This window comes from Triticum urartu, chromosome 7A (assembly GCF_056163025.1).
Source record: "Triticum urartu cultivar PI428250 chromosome 7A, HENAU_Tu73, whole genome shotgun sequence".
NCBI lineage: Eukaryota > Viridiplantae > Streptophyta > Magnoliopsida > Poales > Poaceae > Triticum > Triticum urartu.
Window position 1 is genome coordinate 562173474 of NC_141879.1, and position 18791 is coordinate 562192264.

Sequence of the window (18791 nt, forward strand, 5' to 3'; positions counted from 1 at the left end):
TCCACTGCGACCCGTCAGCGGGTGCTCTCAACTTCCCATCTTTCTTTCGGTTCTCACTGTGCCATCGCATCAACTTGGCATGCTCTTCGTTTCTGAACAGACGTTTCAACCGTGGTATTATAGGAGCATACCACATCACCTTCGCAGGAACCCTCCTCCTGAGGGGCTCGCCGTCAACATCACCAGGGTCATCTCGTCTGATATTATACCGCAACGCACCGCATACCGAGCATGCGTTTAGATCCTTGTATGCACTGCGGTAGAGGATGCAGTCATTAGGGCATGCATGTATCTTCTCCACCTCCAATCCTAGAGGGCATACGACCTTCTTTGCTGCGTATGTACTGTCAGGCAATTCGTTATCCTTTGGAAGCTTCTTCTTCAATATTTTCAGTAGCTTCTCAAATCCTTTGTCAGCCACAGCATTCTCTGCCTTCCACTGCAGCAATTCCAGTACGGTACCGAGCTTTGTGTTGCCATCTTCACAATTGGGGTATAACCCTTTTTTGTGATCCTCTAACATGCGATCGAACTTCAGCTTCTCCTTTTGACTAATGCATTGCGTCCTTGCATCGACAATGACCCGGCGGAGCTCATCATCATCGGGCACATCGTCTGGTTCCTCTTGATCTTCAGCAGCTTCACCCGTGGCAGCATCATTGGGCACATCGTCTGGTTCCTCTTGATCTTCACCAGCTCCCCCCGTTGCAGCATCACCGTATTCAGGGGGCACATAGTTGTCATCGTACTCTTCTTATTTGCCGTCTTCCATCATAACCCCTATTTCTCCGTGCCTCGTCCAAACATTATAGTGTGGCATGAAACCCTTGTAAAGCAGGTGGGAGTGAAGGATTTTCCGGTTATAGTAAGACCTCTATTCCCACATTCAGTGCATGGACAACACATAAAACCATTCTTCTTGTTTGCCTCAGCCGCATAGAGAAACTCATGCACGCCCTTAATGTACTCGCGGGTGTGTCTGTCACCGTACATCCATTGCCGGTTCATCTGCGTGCATTATATATAATTAAGTGTCCAAATTAATAGAAGTTCATCATCACATTAAAACCAAAGTGCATACATAGTTCTCATCTAACAACATATAGCTCTCCAGAAAGAAGATAAGAACAAGAGGCTCACCACGGTGGTGTCGGTGATGACATCGGCGCGGGTGATCGACGGCGGTGAAGACGGGGACGGGGCGTGACGGACCGCTAAATCTAGACAAATCTCGAGGAAAGTGGAGCTTGGAGGTCGAGCTTCGAGAGGAGAAAGCTTAACTAGTGTGGCTCGGGCATTCCATCGAACACCTCATGTGCATAGGAGGTGAGCTAGAGCAACACAAAGCCCTCTCCCCCTCCGCCAGAAAAAACAGAGCACTGTGCTCTGCTCTTGCGCGAGGGGGTATATATAGGCACCTCATTGGTCCCAGTTGATGACATGAACCGGGACTAAAGGGAAGCCTTTGGTCCCGGTTCAAGCCACCAACCGGGACCAATGGTGGTGGGCCAGGAGCGAGGCCCATTGGTCCCGGTTCGTCCCACCAACCGGGACCAAAAGGTCCAGACAAACCGGGACCAATGGCCCACGTGGCCCGGCCGGCCCCCTGGGCTCACAAACCGGGACCAATGCCCACATTGGTCCTGGCTCTAGACTGAACCGAGACTAATGGGCTGAGCCGGCCTGGACCATAGCCCTGTTTTCTACTAGTGCAGGCACTCTAGCCGCCCCCTGCCAACCACTCCCGGCCACCTTGGGCCTCCTCAGCGCGCCCGACGATGCGCCTCGACGTCTGCGTCACGCCACGCCTCTGTCCCCCTCCTCCTTCTCCCTCCTCTCGCCCTAGCTCACACGCGCGCCGGCCGCCCGAGTGCCCCATTGAGCGCGCTCATACGCGCGGTGCCATGCCCGCCTTCTTTCCCTCTCTTCTCTCCCCTCGCCCTAGACCAACCCCACAAGCACCCCAGACACACCCACGCGTGCCCCCGTGACCCGTAGCAACCGCAGCAGGCTCGCCGGCGTAAGGGTCCTCGTTGGACCGTCGCCCGCCTATTTAAGGGTCTCCCCGAGCTCTCCTCTCCTCACCACTCGCTCTCTACACCACCGAATCATCCCCCTGCACCCCAGTTCCTCTTCAGAGCCACCCGAGCTCGAGATCGAGCTCGAGCTCCGCCGCTTCGGCTCGCCAGAGTTCGCGAGGTACAGGCCTCCCCCGCTCCTCCTCTGCCTCGATCTGGAACCCCCGAGCACCCCTGATCATTTCCCCTTTCTCCCCCGCTTCTTTTGCAGTCGAAAATGTCTGGAACTGACGACGCCCGAAACTCCTCCGCCGCGAGACCTTGTCGCCGGCGAACCAGGCCACCCCGGCAACCGCAACCACCTCCATCCGTACCCTCGCCCGACCTCGCCGTGCCCTACATCGACCCTGGTGAGCTTGCCGTCCCTCTGTCACAGGGTTAGGGATGACAGGCGGGCCCCGCTTGTCAGCCTCTCCTCTCCATCGCCCCGCTCTGTCTCACTGACGCCTGGGCCCCGCCCGTCAGGTTTAAACCTGGCGCGCGCGTGCACCAGGGCGCTGGGCCGCCTCTCTGGCTGGGCCTGCTGCGCTGCGGCTGTTCTGGCCCAGCAGGCATAGAGCCCTTTTTCCTTTTCTTTTTCTGTCACTTTTCCAAAAATTCCTCTGGACTAAATATTAATCCAAATGCAATAATTCCAGTTCCTAAATTCTTGTAAAAATCCCACCTATTTAATGGTATAACTTTCATTCATTTCGAACCAACTTTTATGTACTATTCATATTCAAATTCAAATTTGAATATATTTAAACCCCTCAGAAAATCCATCTCATCTATTGTGCTACTCCAAGTGCAAAACTAGGAACTTTCCCCTTCTTAGTTTTCACCCTAGTATTTAACAAAAATGAGTTGACATTTTTCTGAGCACTTTGGTTTTTCGGTTTTATTATTGCCTTGTTTTTCTCGTTATTATTTGCAACGATAGATTGCGTTGCTGACGAAGGAGTTGGACCAGAAGACTTTGAACACCCAGAAGACTTTGTTGAGCCAGGCAAGCAGCCCTTTGACCATGTCTGTGAAACCCTTTTTATGCATTTCATATAGCACCTTATTATTGTTGCATCGGAATCATAATGAGATGGTAGCCACTTTGGTGGGTTACCCTCATTTCCTCCTTGTTGATACTTGCATTGTGCATGACCCTCCTGTAAGGGTTATGCACGTGGGAGTAGATAGGATGCTAAAGTAGATGCTACGCAAATGGGACGGGTATATGCATGGTGATGGGGACAAAGTATTTTCAAAAGACTTTTTTTTTGAAAACCCCATCGGGTGCCACTTATGCCCGAGGGTGATAATGAGATGGGTAAGCACTTGATAACGAAGTGGTGTACTGAGGCAAGTGTGTGTGTTGTTTTTGAAAACGGATTAGATTGAAGATTGGTCGACTGTCCCAACCTTACATGCGCAACCACTCTACCCTCATATGGGAAAGGGCATTATTGATTACCTATGCCGATACTAGTTTGGAGCCCGCATTACTAGTGACGGGAGAGTCATTGTTGCGCTCTCTCGGGACGGGGTCATGCCAGGTAGGGCGGCCATGACTGTTTTCACAAGGCTTGTGACATGTGATGAATATGGGAGCAAGGCTCCACACTTTTAAGATGTGAAATATTGTGCACGGGGGTTACTACCAATCAAGTGGACTCTATGTTAGTGTCGTCTAGGGAAAGATAGTGATCGGGTGCTTACCCCAGGTACTTGAAGTACCGCGGGTCGTGGATGACACGGAAGTGCCCCGGATCTTGTGGGTAAAGTGTGCAACCTCTGCAGAGTGTAAAACTATTCGAATAGCCATGTCCACGGCTAAAGGACAGTTGGGCGGTGCTGCTTAAACTACGTCCAGAGTTTTACAAACTGCGTGTGCGTGTGTGTTGATAAAACTATTTGGGTTAAGCCAGATGGCTTGACATGATGATCAAGTTGGATTGGTGTCCAACTCTGCTTATGTTGATATCTGCAACTTGTCCATACAGATATCTGCACTCCCATGATGCATACTTTACATGCTGATAGATCATGTCATTGCACTCAAAACTAGCTTTCTGCAAACCACCTGCTTAGTGCTATATCATTGCATTATTGTGCCTTGTTCCAATCATGGGTTGCTTGCGAGTAAATTTAGAGTACTCATTGGCTTGCCACTGGTTATTTAATTGTCTAGGCATGAAAAAACAGGAGTTCGATGAAGAGTTCTTTGGACACAAACATGCGAACTAGGACGTTTCCCAGTCAGAATGCCTGTAGGGTTAAGGCAGATGGCATGGGTTCTACTTATCGACGAAGATTTCCGCTGCTTAAGTTTATTTGGTATTCAGCCCTTGTGGCTTTATCTATGTAAGACTTGACCATAATGGTCATAATCCGTGTAAGACGGTATGTATGGATGTAAGACTCTTGTTATTCAGCTTCTGTGTGTTCAGTGAGCATTGATCTCTAGGATCACTGTACACGTGCATTCGGTGATCATGACTTATGAAGTCGGGGTCCCCACAGAGCTGGTATCAGAACCATCCTGACTATAGGAACCCTTAGTTAGCATGGACGTTAGTTAGGATAAAACCCGTTTTGCAAAACCCTCTATGCTCCTCTTCTTTTCTAAGCTCACCAAACCCAAGATATATTTCCATATTGACCTCTCCCATTCAACCTTTGTAGATGGCTTCCGTACCCGAAGACTTCCTGACCACCGGATTCCCCGTACTTCTCTAGGATAGCCTCAAGAAGTGCCAGTTTCACCGAGCCCCCATTCTCACCTACCATGAGCATTGGATCAATGACACCAAGACGGAGTATAACGTGGAAGTGATCGTGAAGGCTAATGACTCTCCAACAAGCTGATTCTTCGAGGGACCCCAGATGGCAAAACTGGTTCTTGCCGTCGAGACGGCAACCCTCGAGGCACTCACACGCCTCCGAGACCTTCTTCCTGAGATGGCAGATGAATTAGCAACCCGCTTCTTGCCTTATCGGAAGGAGGGTGAGGACGAGAGCAGTGCACCAGCTCCACCATTGGAGGAAGGACTTCCACTCCGATTCCAGACCTACTTCAGCCTTTGTGTCGATAGCTTGGCACAACACTTGGGCTCGGAATCAATGGAGCTCCGAAAGAAACTTCACGAGACCAAGGCACTTCTTAGCCAAGCACAAGGGAAGACGGATAGGATCAAGAAAGAGGGTGCTCCCCCTGGACAGCCCGCAATCGCATACCGAGGCGGAAGATCCCCAAAGGATGGAGAACCACCACATCAGCACCGCATGAGCGCAAGGGATTACCGCAAGCTCTTCACACCACTGACAAAGCAACACCGTGTCGAGCTCCTCCACTCCCCCCACCCCTTCGAGAAACTAAGGAAGTCATGCTACTGATGACGAGGAGGAAGACCCGGAAGAGCCAGACCACGCGACCGAGTGTTCCACCACTTAGGCATCATTCGCAACTCAGATATGCCAGTTCGTAACCCCTACGGTAGGATAGGTCATGTACCCCCCATGTGAAGTCGAGTCCTTGTAATGGTTCATATGAAACCATGTAGTGTTGTGTTTGTTTTGATGTGTTTGATGAACGTCGTACCTTCCTTCGGGAACTTGTAAGCAACTACATCACCCATTTGGATTTTAATGAATGTGTTTGGCCTTTTGGCCCTTGCCTAAAAACAATTAGTATCATACCGACCCCCTTACTAGGCATCCCATCCAAATTGCTTTTCCTCAGTTTTCCCCAGTCATGAGACCTTGACCGCTCCAACAGGATGCCTGTTATAACACGTACTGGTACCTCTACCCAGCAGCAAGAAGCCGGAGCAGGAGCCAGTCAGGACCAAACCCAAGGACAAGCTCCACCACTGCCACCACCTCCAAACATGGACATGGCTCAGCTTCTCTAAGCCTTCCGAGAGGAACACCAAGCCAACACTGCAGCCCTCCAGATGATTGCTCAATCTGTCAACCGGCAGCCGGCGGGGAACGGCAATGGACGCTCCATGTTGGCGGAGTTCAAGAAGCATGCACCACCCACCTTCATCAAGACTGTTGAACCCCTGGATGCTGACGACTGGGTCCGCGCCATTGAGGATCTGCTGGAACTAGTCGGCTGCACTGAGAACCGTGAAAAGGTGGCATATGCTGCTCAGTGTCTCAGGGGAACTGCCAGAGCTTGGTGGGATGGATTCAAGGCTATGCATGCTGAGCAAAACATCACATGGAATGACTTCAAGGCAGAATTCCACAAGGCCCATATTCCTTCTGGAATTATGGCCATCAAGAAGCATGAGTTCCGAGCCTTGAAGCAAGGAAGTAGCACTATCAAGGAGTACATGCAGAAGTTCAGTGTTCTCTCAGGTATGCTCCTAAAGATGTCAGCACTGATGCTGCCAAAAGAGAGCGCTTCATGGAAGGCCTTAACCAGACTCTGTAGTACTCGCTTGTTGTGTGTGACTGCCCAACCTTTCCTGATCTAGTGAACAAGGCACTCATGCTTGAGGACAAGCGCCGTGATCTGGATGATACCCGTAAGCGCAAGATGATCAGCAAGGGTAGCTCCAGCAACCAGAAGCCTCGCATGTGGCAGCCAGCCCCGGTGAAGCCAACCTATCAGCAGCCAAGAGCCCCTGCACCCCGCACCAACTATCAGCCTCAGCAGTATGCCAACCCCAGGCCAACTTTCAACAACCCCAATAACAATGCCGGCAAGAGCAGCAACCCCAATCAAGTTACTTGCTTCAGATGTGGTCAGGCAGGACACTACTCCAAGTATTGCCCCAACAAGAAGCCCGACGCCCCGCGCCCCAACACGCAGAACCAAGGCCAAGGCCGTGGGATGCCACAAAGGAACCAAGCCCCTCGCAATCCACCCAACAATGGCAAGGGTCGTGTGAATCATGTCACTGCAGAAGAAGCCCAGGAAGACCCGGACGTCGTGTTGGGTACGTTCCTTGTCAACTCAGCACCCGCAACTGTCTTGTTTGATTCTGGAGCCACGCATTCATTTGTCACCCAAAAGTTTTCATTAAAAAGTGGCATGACCCCTACACCCCTGAATAACCCTATGGTGGTACGAACCCCCGGAGCAGAGATGAGATCCAAGATAGGATGTAAAGGAGTCGGGATTGTCATTAATGGGGTAGACTTCCTAGCAGACCTTATCATCTTAAGATCGCAAGGCTTGGATGTGATCTTAGGAATGGATTGGCTCATCAAGCACCAAGGCTTGTTATTGTGCCAACCGGACTGTCACTGTGACCAATGACCAAGGAGTCGAAGTTAAATTTGCCTCCAACCCCTCCTCTGCTCAAGCCAACCAAGTCAACTGTCTGACTGAAGTTGGATTGGAGCAAGTGCCAGTAGTATATGAATACCCTGATGTCTTTCCTGATGAGCAACCGGGAATGCCTCCTTACCGAGACATTGAGTTCATCATTGAGCTCATACCCGGAGCAGGACCCATCTATAAGAAGCCTTATAGAATGGGATCGGAAGAGTTAGCAGAGTTGAAGAAGCAACTGGAAGAGCAGTTGAGGAAGGGATTTATCCACCCTAGTGCCTCCCCTTGGGGATCACCTGTTCTGTTTGTGGCAAAGAAGGATGGTACCATCCGCTTGTGAATTGACTACCGCTCCCTCAATGAAGTTACAATCAAAAACAAGTATCCACTTCCCAAGATTGAAGATCTGTTTGATCAACTCAATGGGGCCAAGGTGTTCTCCAAGATCGACCTCAGATCTGGGTACTACCGGCTGAAAATCAGACCCCAAGACATTCCGAAGACGGCATTTGTAACCAGATATGGCCTGTATGAGTGCACGGTCATGTCCTTTGGATTGACCAATGCCCCAGCTTACTTCATGTATCTCATGAATAAGGTCTTCATGGAATATTTGGACAAGTTTGTCGTTGTCTTCATTGATGACATTCTTGTCTTCTCGAAGACGGAAGAAGAGCACGAGCAACACTTGAGGATGGTTCTAGACAAGCTTCGAGAGCACCAACTGTACGCCAAGTTTAGCAAGTGCGAATTTTGGCTGCGTGAAGTTGGATTCTTGGGTCATAAATTGAATTCTGAAGGATTATCAATAGATCCCGTCAAGATTCAAGCCATGACTGAATGGCAATCCCCAAGCAATGTGAAGGAAGTCAGAAGCTTCCTCGGACTCGCGGTATATTACCGCAAGTTCGTTGAAGGATTCTCAAGCATTGCCCGACCCATGACCCAGCTCTTGAAGAAGGACAAGTAGTTTGAATGGACGCCAACGTGCGAAGAAAGCTTCTAGGAGCTGAAAAAGAGACTGACCACCGCCTGAGTTCTGGCCACACCAGATATACACAAGGAATTTGTGATATATTGTGATTCGTCGAGAACCGGACTAGGAGGCGTTCTGATGCAAGAGGGCAGAGTCATAGCTTACCTTTCAAGGCAACTACGGCCTCATGAAGAGAACTATGCTACTCATGATCTTGAGTTAGCAGGTGTAGTTCATGCCCTGAAAAAATGGCGACATTACCTCCTAGGGAAGCAGTGTGAGATATACACGGATCACAAAAGTCTGAAGCATATTTTCGCTCAAAAGGAATTGAACATGAGGCAGAGAAGATGGCTAGAGTTGATCATGGATTATGACCTCAGTGTTCAATACCACCCCGGAAAGGCTAATGTGGTAGCAGATGCATTAAGCAGAAAGGCTTGTTCCTTGAATGCTATGCTTAAGGAAAGACTACCCGCCTTGTATGAGGAACTTGAAAGCTTCGGGTTAGAATTGGTTGCACCAGGGTTCTTGGCCAACCTCAAAGTCAATCCTACCTTGATGGATGATGTCAAGGAAGCTCAGAAAGGACACAAGAGTATTGAAGGCATCAAGAGGAAGATCAAGGCAGGCAAGGCCCCAGGATTCTCAAAGGATGAGCAAGGAATTGTGTGGTTTGGGAATCACATTTGCGTACCCAACCAGATTGAGCTCAAGAATTTGATCTTACAAGAAGATCATGACACCCCATATGCCATCCACCCCGGAGGAACCAAGATGTATCAAGACCTAAAGGAAAGATTCGGGTGGCATGGCATGAAGAGAGAGATAGCCACTTTCGTCGCTAAGTGTGATATATGCCAAAGGGTCAAGGCTGAATATCAGCGACCTGCTGGATTGCTGCAACCACTCAAGGTTCCCGAGTGGAAATGGGATAAAGTTGGAATGGATTTCATCACTGGACTACCTAGGTCAAACAAGGGACATGACTCCATCTGGGTCATAGTCGATCATTTGACCAAAGTAGCCCATTTCATTCATGTCAAGACTACCTATGATGGCAACCAACTAGCAACCCTTTACACCAATAGAATCGTAAGCCTTCATGGTGTTCCCAAGGAGATTGTGTCAGATCGTGGAACCCAATTTACCTCAAGGTTCTGGAAGAAGTTCCAAGAGGCCATGGGGACCAAGTTGTCCTTCAGCACTGCTTTCCACCCACAGACCGGAGGTCAGACAGAAGGAGTGAATCAGATACTCGAAGACATGCTCCGAGCCTGTGTCTTAGCATATGGAGCTAGGCGGGAAGATTGCCTCCCTTTTGCCGAGTTCTCCTATAACAACAGTTATCAGTCAAGCATTCAGATGGCACCATTTGAGGTATTATATGGACGGAAGTGCCGCACACCCCTCAATTGGTTAGAAACCGGAGAAGGACTAGTATTTTGGCCCGATATCCTCCGTGAAGCAGAAGAGCAAGTTCAGCTAGTCAGAGAGCGACTGAAGACCGCCAAGTCAAGACAGAAGAGCTATGCTGACACTCGTCGCCGATAAGTAGACTTCCAGGTCGGAGACCATGCATACCTGCGATTGACTCCTCTTAAGGGAACCAAGCGTTTCCATGTTAAGGGAAAGCTCACACCAAGATTTATCGGCCCCTTCGAGATCACCGCATGACGCGGAGAAGTGGCTTAGCAGTTGGAACTGCCACCTGAACTATCCGATGTGCACAACATATTCCATGTGTCACAACTCCGGAAGTGTCTCCAAGTTCCAGACAAGCCTGATCTTTACAAGGACGTCGATCACCAAGCCATTGACCTTTAGCCTAATCTAACCTACCGTGAGAGGCCCATCTGCATTTTGGACAAAGCTGAACAACACACTCGAAGCCGCACCATTAAGTACTTCAAGGTCCAGTGGAGCAACCACACTGAAGCAGAAGCAACCTGGGAACGTGAAGACTACCTTAGATCCGAGTTTCCCGATCTCTTTTAAAACCTAGTTTAGGAATCTCGGGGACGAGATTCTTGTAAGGGGGTAGGTCTGTCACACCCTGCATTTTGTAACATGTCATTTGCATTAATACAAAGCATGAAAATTTGGACCAACAAAAACTTTTGCATTATTTGGCTTTTTATTTTGGAGTTGGTTTTCTCTCTGTGATTTTCAAGTGTTCTTTAAAGTCAACTACTCCACCTTACATACTTCACCTCCCTGCCCAAACTTCTGCCCAATGATCATGCCATGTGTATATTGCAATATAGTATTTTCTTACGAAAATAATTTGGCCAAATAGTATTTTCAAAAATTAGTTTTCCAAAAACCCCTGAATTGAGGTTTGCACCGCAAGTACTTGCTTTGGGGTATGAAAAATATTTCAAGGAGTATATTTAAAACCTATTAGATATAGGATTCCATAAACCACAAAAATATAATTTTAAAAGTTATTTTCCTATTTTATTTAAAAGCTTTTTCTTAAGGCCAGAAACGGTCTTTAATAGGAAAATTTTATTTTATTATTTCAAAAATATTTGACAAAAATCAGGGAAACTCAGTGGACATATATTTTCCATATATAAGAGTTTCAACACATGGTCATGTTCAAAATATTGGACAAAACCTCCCAAAATATTGGACAAAACCTCCCAAAACCATTTCTCCCAAAATATCAATCAAGGTCGTTTTGGTTCACCAAAATGCCCCAAAACCCTCTCTGACCAGAATCAAATTTGAACAACTTTGTACTACCAACTTTCTCTCCTTGACCCCAACTTTTGTGAGCATGTTCACATGACCAAATGAGGCCGCTAATTATCTGTGTCATTTCACCTTGTGGAGTCTCATGCCATGGGCTCAAAGTTTTACCACAGCCCCTCCTTGTCCCCTTGCAGCTCCAGTAACAATGGCAAATCCACAGCTCAATTATTGGAGGGGTAAAACCCCACTATCTCTCTCTGGATAACCCATTTCCCTCTCTCCCTCAACCTCCCTCCTCACTCCAGTGGTCACACAGGGCATTCAAAGCCCCTCCCCCTTATTTACTACACCCTAGAGCTACCAGACATTTTTGGCCATGCCCACCTGGCCTAGAAAATGCCATGGCATGCCATTTGCACGCTCCAGAGCGCGCTACAGTGCGACCAGGCACTGTAGCCGCCCCCTGCCAACCACTCCCGGCCACCTCGGGCCTCCCTAGCGCGCCCGATGATGCGCCTCGATGTCTGCGTCATGCCACGCCTCTGTCCCCCTCCTCCTTCTCCCTCCTCTCGCCACAGCTCGCACGCGCGTCGGCCGCCCGAGCGCCCCAGTGAGCGCGCTCGCACGCGCGGTGCCCTGGCCCTCCTGCTTTCCCTCTCTTCTCTTCCCTCGCCCTAGACCAACCCCACAAGCACCCCAGACACGCCCACGCGCGCCCCTGTGACCCGTAGCAACCGCAGCAGGCTCGCCGGCGCACGGGTCCTCGGTGGACCGTCGCCCGCCTATTTAAGGGTTTCCCCGAGCTCTCCTCTCCTCACCACTCGCTCTCTGGACCACCGAATCATCCCCCTGCACCCCCAATTCCTCTCCAGAGCCACCCAAGCTCGAGATCGAGCTCGAGCTCCGCCGCTTTGGCTCGCCGGAGTTCGCGAGGTACAGGCCTCCCCCGCTCCTCCTCTGCCTTGATCTGGAACCCCCGAGCACCCCTGATCATTTCCCCTCCCCCCCCCGCTTCTTTTGCAGCCGGAAACGGCTGGAACCGACGACGCCCGAAGCTCCTCCGCCGCGAGACCTCGTCGCCGGTGAACCAGGACATCCCGGCGACCGCAACCACCTCCACCCGAACGGCGACTCGACACTGAGTCCATCCGTACCCTCGCCCGACCTCGCCGTGCCCTACATCGACGCCGGTGAGCTTGCTGGCCCTCTGTCGCAGGGTTAGGGATGACAGGCGGGCCCCGCCTGTCAGCCTCTCCTCTCCATCGCCCCGCTCTGTCTCGCTGACGCCTGGGCCCCGCCCGTCAGGTTTAAACCTGGCACGCGCGCGTGCACCAGTGCACTGGGCCGCCTCTCTGGCTGGGCCTGCTGCGCTGCGGCTGTTCTGGCCCAGCAGGCATAGAGCCCTTTTTCCTTTTCTTTTTCTGTCACTTTTCCAAAAATTCCTCTGGACTAAATATTAATCCAAATGCAATAATTCCAGTTCCAAATTCTTGAAAAGTCCCACCTATTTAATGGTATTACTTTCATTCATGTCCAACCAACTTTTATGTATTGTTCATATTCAAATTCAAATTTGAATATATTTAAACCCCTGTGAAAATCCATCTCATCTATTGTGCTACTCCTAGTCCAAAACTAGGAACTTTCCCCTTCTTAGTTTTCACCCTAGTATTTAACAAAAATGAGTGGACATTTTTCTGAGCACTTTGGTTTTTCTATTTTATTATTACCTTATTTTTCTCGTTATTATTTGCGACGATAGATTGCGTTGCTGACGAAGGAGTTGGACCAGAAGACTTTGAAGTCCCAGAAGACTTTGTTGAGCCAGGCAAGCAGCCCTTTGACCATGTCTATGAAACCCTTTTTATGCATTTCATATAGCACCTTATTATTATTGCATCGGAATCATGATGAGATGGTAGCCACTTTGGTGGGTTGCCCTTATTTCCTCCTTGTTGATACTTGCATTGTGCATGACCCTCCTGTAAGGGTTATGCAGGTGGGAGTAGATAGGATGCTAAAGTAGATGCTACGCAAATGGGACGGGTATATGCATGGTGATGGGGACAAAGTATTTTCAAACGACTTTTTTTTGAAAACCCTGTCGGGTGCCACTTATGCCCGAGGGTGATAATGAGATGGGTAACGACTTGATAACGAAGTGGTGTACCGAGGCAAGTGTGTGTGTTGTTTTTGAAAATGGATTAGATTTAAGATTTGTCGACTGTCCCAACCTTACATGCGCAACCACTCTACCCTCATATGGGAAAGGGCATTATTGATTACCTAGGACGATACTAGCTTGGAGCCTGCATTATTAGTGACGGGAGAGTCATTGTTGCGCTCTCTCGGGACGGGGTTGTGCCAGGTAGGGCGGCCATGACTATTTTCATAGGGCACCAGACACACCGTTGGTACCCCGTGCTTGTGACATGTGATGAATATGGGAGCAAGGCTCCAGACTTTTAAGATGTGAAATATTGTGCACGGGGTTTACTAGCAATCGAGTGACTCTATGTTAGTGTCGTCTAGGGAAAGATAGTGATCGGGTGCTTACCCCGGGTACTTGAAATACCACGGGTCGTGGATAACACGGAAGTTCACCGGATCTTGTGGGTAAAGTGTGCAACCACTTCAGAGTGTAAAACTATTCGAATAGCTGTGTCCACGTTCAAGGACAGTTTGGCGGTGCTGCTTAAACTACGTCCAGAGTTTTACAAACTGCGTGTGCGTGTGTGTTGATAAAACTATTTGGGTTAAGCCAGATGGCTTGACACGATGATCAAGTTGGATTGGTGTCCAACTCTGCTTATGTTGATATCTGCAACTTGTCCATACAGATATCTGTACTCCCATGATGCATACTTTACATGCTGATAGATCATGTCATTGCACTCAAAACTAGCTTTCTGCAAACCACCTACTTAGTGCTATATCATTGCATTATTGTGCCTTGTTCCAATCATGGGTTGCTTGCGAATACATTCAAAGTACTCATTGGCTTGCCACTGGTTATTTAATTGGCCAGGCATGGAAGAATAGGAGTTCGATGAAGAGTTCTTTGGAGACGAACATGCGAACTAGGACATTTCCCAGTCAGAATGCCTGTAGGGTTAAGGCAGATGGCATGCGTTCTAGTTATTGATGAAGATTTCCGCTTCTTAAGTTTATTTGGTATTCCGCCCTTGTGGCTTTATCTATGTAAGGCTTGACCGTAATGGTCATAATCCGTGTAAGACGGTATGTATGGATGTAAGACTCTTGTTATTCAGCTTCTGTGTGTTGAGTGAGCATTGATCTCTGGGATCACTGTACACGTGCATTCGGTGATCACGACTTGTGAAGTCGGGGTCCCCACATCACATGTTTTCGTCTTGACTCTCTGGTAGAAACTTTGGGGCACTCTTTGAAGTTCTTTGTGTTGGTTGAATAGATGAATATGAGATTGTGTGATGCCTATCGTATAATCATACCCACGGATACTTGAGGTGACATTGGAGTATCTAGGTGACATTAGGGTTTTGGTTGATTTGTGTCTTAAGGTGTTATTCTAGTACGAACTCTAGGATAGATTGAACGGAAAGAATAGCTTCGTGTTATTTTACTACAGACTCTTGAATAGATCGATCAGAAAGGATAACTTTGAGGTGGTTCCGTACCCAACAATAATCTCTTCGTTTATTCTCCTCTATTAGTAACTTTGGAGTGACTCTTTGTTGCATGTTGAGGGATTGTTATATGAAAGTGCAACTATCCCTAGGTGGTTTTGGTAATTCCTAACAACATACAGCTCATTGAGCTAATGCCATTTCAAGAAGAATATCTCAGGAAAGCTCAATGATTGGCATGGCATGTATGAGGAAAGTGGACCCCTCAAAATGCTAAGGACAAAGGATTGGCTCAAGCTCAAAGCTCAAGACTCTACATTTTCTATTTTAGTGATCCAAGATCACATTGAGTCTATAGGAAAAGCCAATACTATCAAGGAGGGATGAGGTGTTGCTTAATGAGGCTCTTGCTCAAATGCTTAGTAATATGCTCCAAAACTCTCAACTACTTTCTCACATCCACATATGACCTAAACCAAAAGTCAAACTCGGCCCCACCGATTCTTTGTATACGGCGCCACCGAGTTTCAAATGTCATAGCCACTGCCACAAACCCTAGGCAAATCGGTCTCACCGATAGGGATCTCGGTCTCACCGAGATGGGATTGTTATCTCTTTGTTTCCCTTCGTAACGTTTCGGTCCCACCGAGATGAGCGATCGGTCCAACCGAGATTGTAATGTAAACTCTCTGTTTTCCCTTCGTAACGTTTCGGCCTCACCGAAATGAGCGATCGGTCCCACCGAGTTTACCTGGCCCACTCTTTGGTTAGCTTATTACCAAAATCGGTCTCACCGAGTTTGTGAACCGGTCTCACTGAGATTACATTACGCCCTAACCCTAATCATATCGGTCCTACCGAGTTGCATGTCGGTCCCACCGAAAACCCTAACGGTCACTAGCTTTGCTGAATCGATTCGACCGAGTTTAACTATTCGGTCCCACCGAGATTGCAAGTTGTGTGTAACGGTTAGATTTTGTGTGGAGGCTATATATACACCTCAACCACCTCTTCATTCACTTGTGTTGAGGCCAAGATATTCCATTCATACCATATGAATCTTGATCTCTAGCCTTCCCAAGTTGCTTTCCACTCAAATCATATTTCCACCAAATTCATATCCTGTGAGAGAGAGAGTTGAGTGTTCGGGAGTCTATCATTTGAAGCACAAGAGCAAGGAGTTCATCATCAACAAACCATTTGTTACTTCTTGGAGAGTGGTTTCTCCTAGATTGGCTAGGTGTCACTTGGGAGCCTCTGACAAGATTGTGGAGTTGAACCAAGGAGTTTGTAAGGGCAAGGAGATCGCCTACTTCGTGAAGATCTACCGCTAGTGAGGCAAGTCCTTCGTGGGCGACGACCATGGTGGGATAGACAAGGTTGCTTCTTCATGGACCCTTCGTGGGTGGAGCCCTCCGTGGACTCGCGCAATCGTTCCCCTTCGTGGGTTGAAGTCTCCATCGACATGGATGTACGATAGCACCACCTATCGGAACCACGACAAAAACATCTGTGTCTCCTATTGCGTTTGAATCCTCCAAACCCTTCCCTTTACATTCTTGCAAATTGCATGCTTTACTTTCCGCTGCTCATATACTCTTTGCATGCTTGCGTGAATTGTGTTAAGATTGCTTGACTTGTCCAAAGTAGCTAATATCTACCAAGAACTAAAATTGGGAAAAGGATAAGTTTTTATTTGGTCAAGTACTCTAATCACCCCCCCCCCTCTAGACATACTTTCGATCCTACAAGTGGTATCAGAGCTTTGGTCTCCATTTGCCTTGATTTTCATAGCTTTTGGAAGTCATAGCCTTGGTTTCACAACCTAGGAGAGTATGGTGCCTAGTGAGGGAAACTACCATCGTAGAGGTCCTTACTTTGATGGTACTAATTTTGCTAGTTGGAAGCATTAAATGAAAATGCATATTCTTGGACATAACCCCGTCGTATGGGCTATTGTGTGTATTGGCTTGCAAGGTGAAATCTTTGATGGGAGAGAACCGAATCGTGAAGCTACCTCGGAAGATTTGAAGATGCTGCAATACAATGCTCAAGCTTGTGATATCCTCTTCAACGGATTGTGCCCCGAAGAATTCAACAAGATCAGCCGTCTTGAGAATGCAAAGGAAATTTGGGATACTTTGATTGATATGCACGAAGGTACCGACCCCGTCAAGGAATCCAAGTTGGATGTGCTTCGAAGTTAACTTGACAAATTCAAAATGAAGGATGGTGAAGGTGTCGCTGAAATGTACTCTAGGCTTGCTCTTATCACAAATGAGATCGCCGGCTTAGGAAGTGAAGAGATGACTGACAAATTCATCATCAAGAAGATCCTAAGAGGTTTGGACATAAAATATGATACCGTTGGCACATTGATTCAAATGATGCCCAATTACAAAGATCTCAAGCCAACGGAAGTCATTGGAAGAATTGTTGCTCATGAGATGTCACTTAAGGATAAGGAGGAGCTCCATAAAAAGTCAAGTGGTGCTTACAAAGCCTCATGTGAAGCTCCCACATCATCAAGTGAGAAACAAACCTTCAATGTTGAATTGAGTATAATGGTGAAGAACTTCAACAAATTCTACAAGAGTAGAAGCAAAGAGAGAAGTTCCAAGTCTATGTCCTACAATGACAAAAGATCTTCTAGTCGAGAGCGAAATTGCTACAATTGTGGAAGACCCGGACACTATTCCAATGAGTGTACGGCACCCTACAAAAGAATATAAGATTCTCCAAAAAGAAGAAGTAGAAGAGAAGAATCACCATCAAGAGAGAGAAGGAGTAGAGATGATTGTTATGAACGAAGAACATCCCGGAGAAGCAAAGATTCAGAAAGAAAGGAAAAGTCATCAAGGAGCTACACAAAACAAAGACATCAAGCTCATATTGGTGAATGGGTATCCGGCTCCGACTCTGACAATCACTCTGAGAGAAGCTATCACTCCGACTCCGAATATACTAAAGATGAAGGTGTTGCCGGTCTAGCACTTGTGTCAACCAACTCCTGCGACATATTTGATTCACCAAATGAAGGACTTGGAAGATGCTTCATGGATAAAGGCCCAAAGGTATCACACCCTGAGTATGTTGATTTCAATAGTGATGAAGATGACTTGTTAGGTGATGATGATTTACTTGTTGACAACTCTAGTGATGAATACTATGATGAAACGTCAATTAATCATGCTAATCAAGATAAAACGAATGACAATGATAAGGAGAAGATTGAGTTACTAACTAAAGAACTAAACACTCTTAAGTTAGCTCATGAAACAATCTTAGGAGATCATCGAGAACTTTTATGGACTCATGAGAAATTACGTTTTGAAAAGCTCAACCTTGAGCAAGAGCAGGAGTTCTTAAAGTCAATCAATGATGATCTTCGCAAGAAAAGTTCTTCTTACATTGCCAAGCATTTACTCTTATCCACTTACATGCCTCAAGTCAAGTCTAGTAACAAGAACAAGAAAGATTCTTCCTCTAGTAGTAACAATAATCATGCTAAATCTAATGTTGTTGCTTCTAGTAGTTCTCTTGATTCCACTAATGATTCTCTTGGCCAAGTTACACTTGAGCAAGAAAATAGCTTATTGAAGGGAATTATAGAGAAAGGTGTTTGCAAAAGCCTTGCCGGGAGTGAGCAATCCGAGGAAATTGTACGCAAGCAAGGAAGGCACTGGAAGAACCAAGGTATTGGTTTTGAACGAAAGTTCAATGCCAATGGAGTTGAGTGGGAAGAAGATCAATACCCCAAGACGAAGTTTGTTCCTCAACAAAAGAAGTATGATCCTACTTCCTTCAAAGGGACACAAGCTCAAGATGATCTTCCACCACAGGACCACGAGCAAAAAGGGAAGGATAAGCTGCAAGAGGAAATTGATGCATTTGAAGAAGCACCCAAGGCCTTGGTCAAGTGGGTTCCCAATACTACATCAAGTTCTACTTCATCAAGTACGACTACAACTCCAAGGATTCCCATCAAGATGATGTGGATCCCAAATAAGAATAACTAGAGAGTTCTTGAGGGTGACTCCGCCAACATACCTCACTCTTATCATTTTGGCAAGAACAAGTGCAATCAACTTCCACATCTTGCACTAGTTCAAGGAGTCACAAACCCTCTTGTTGGTAAGACAAGGGACAAGGTAACCTAATGCTTT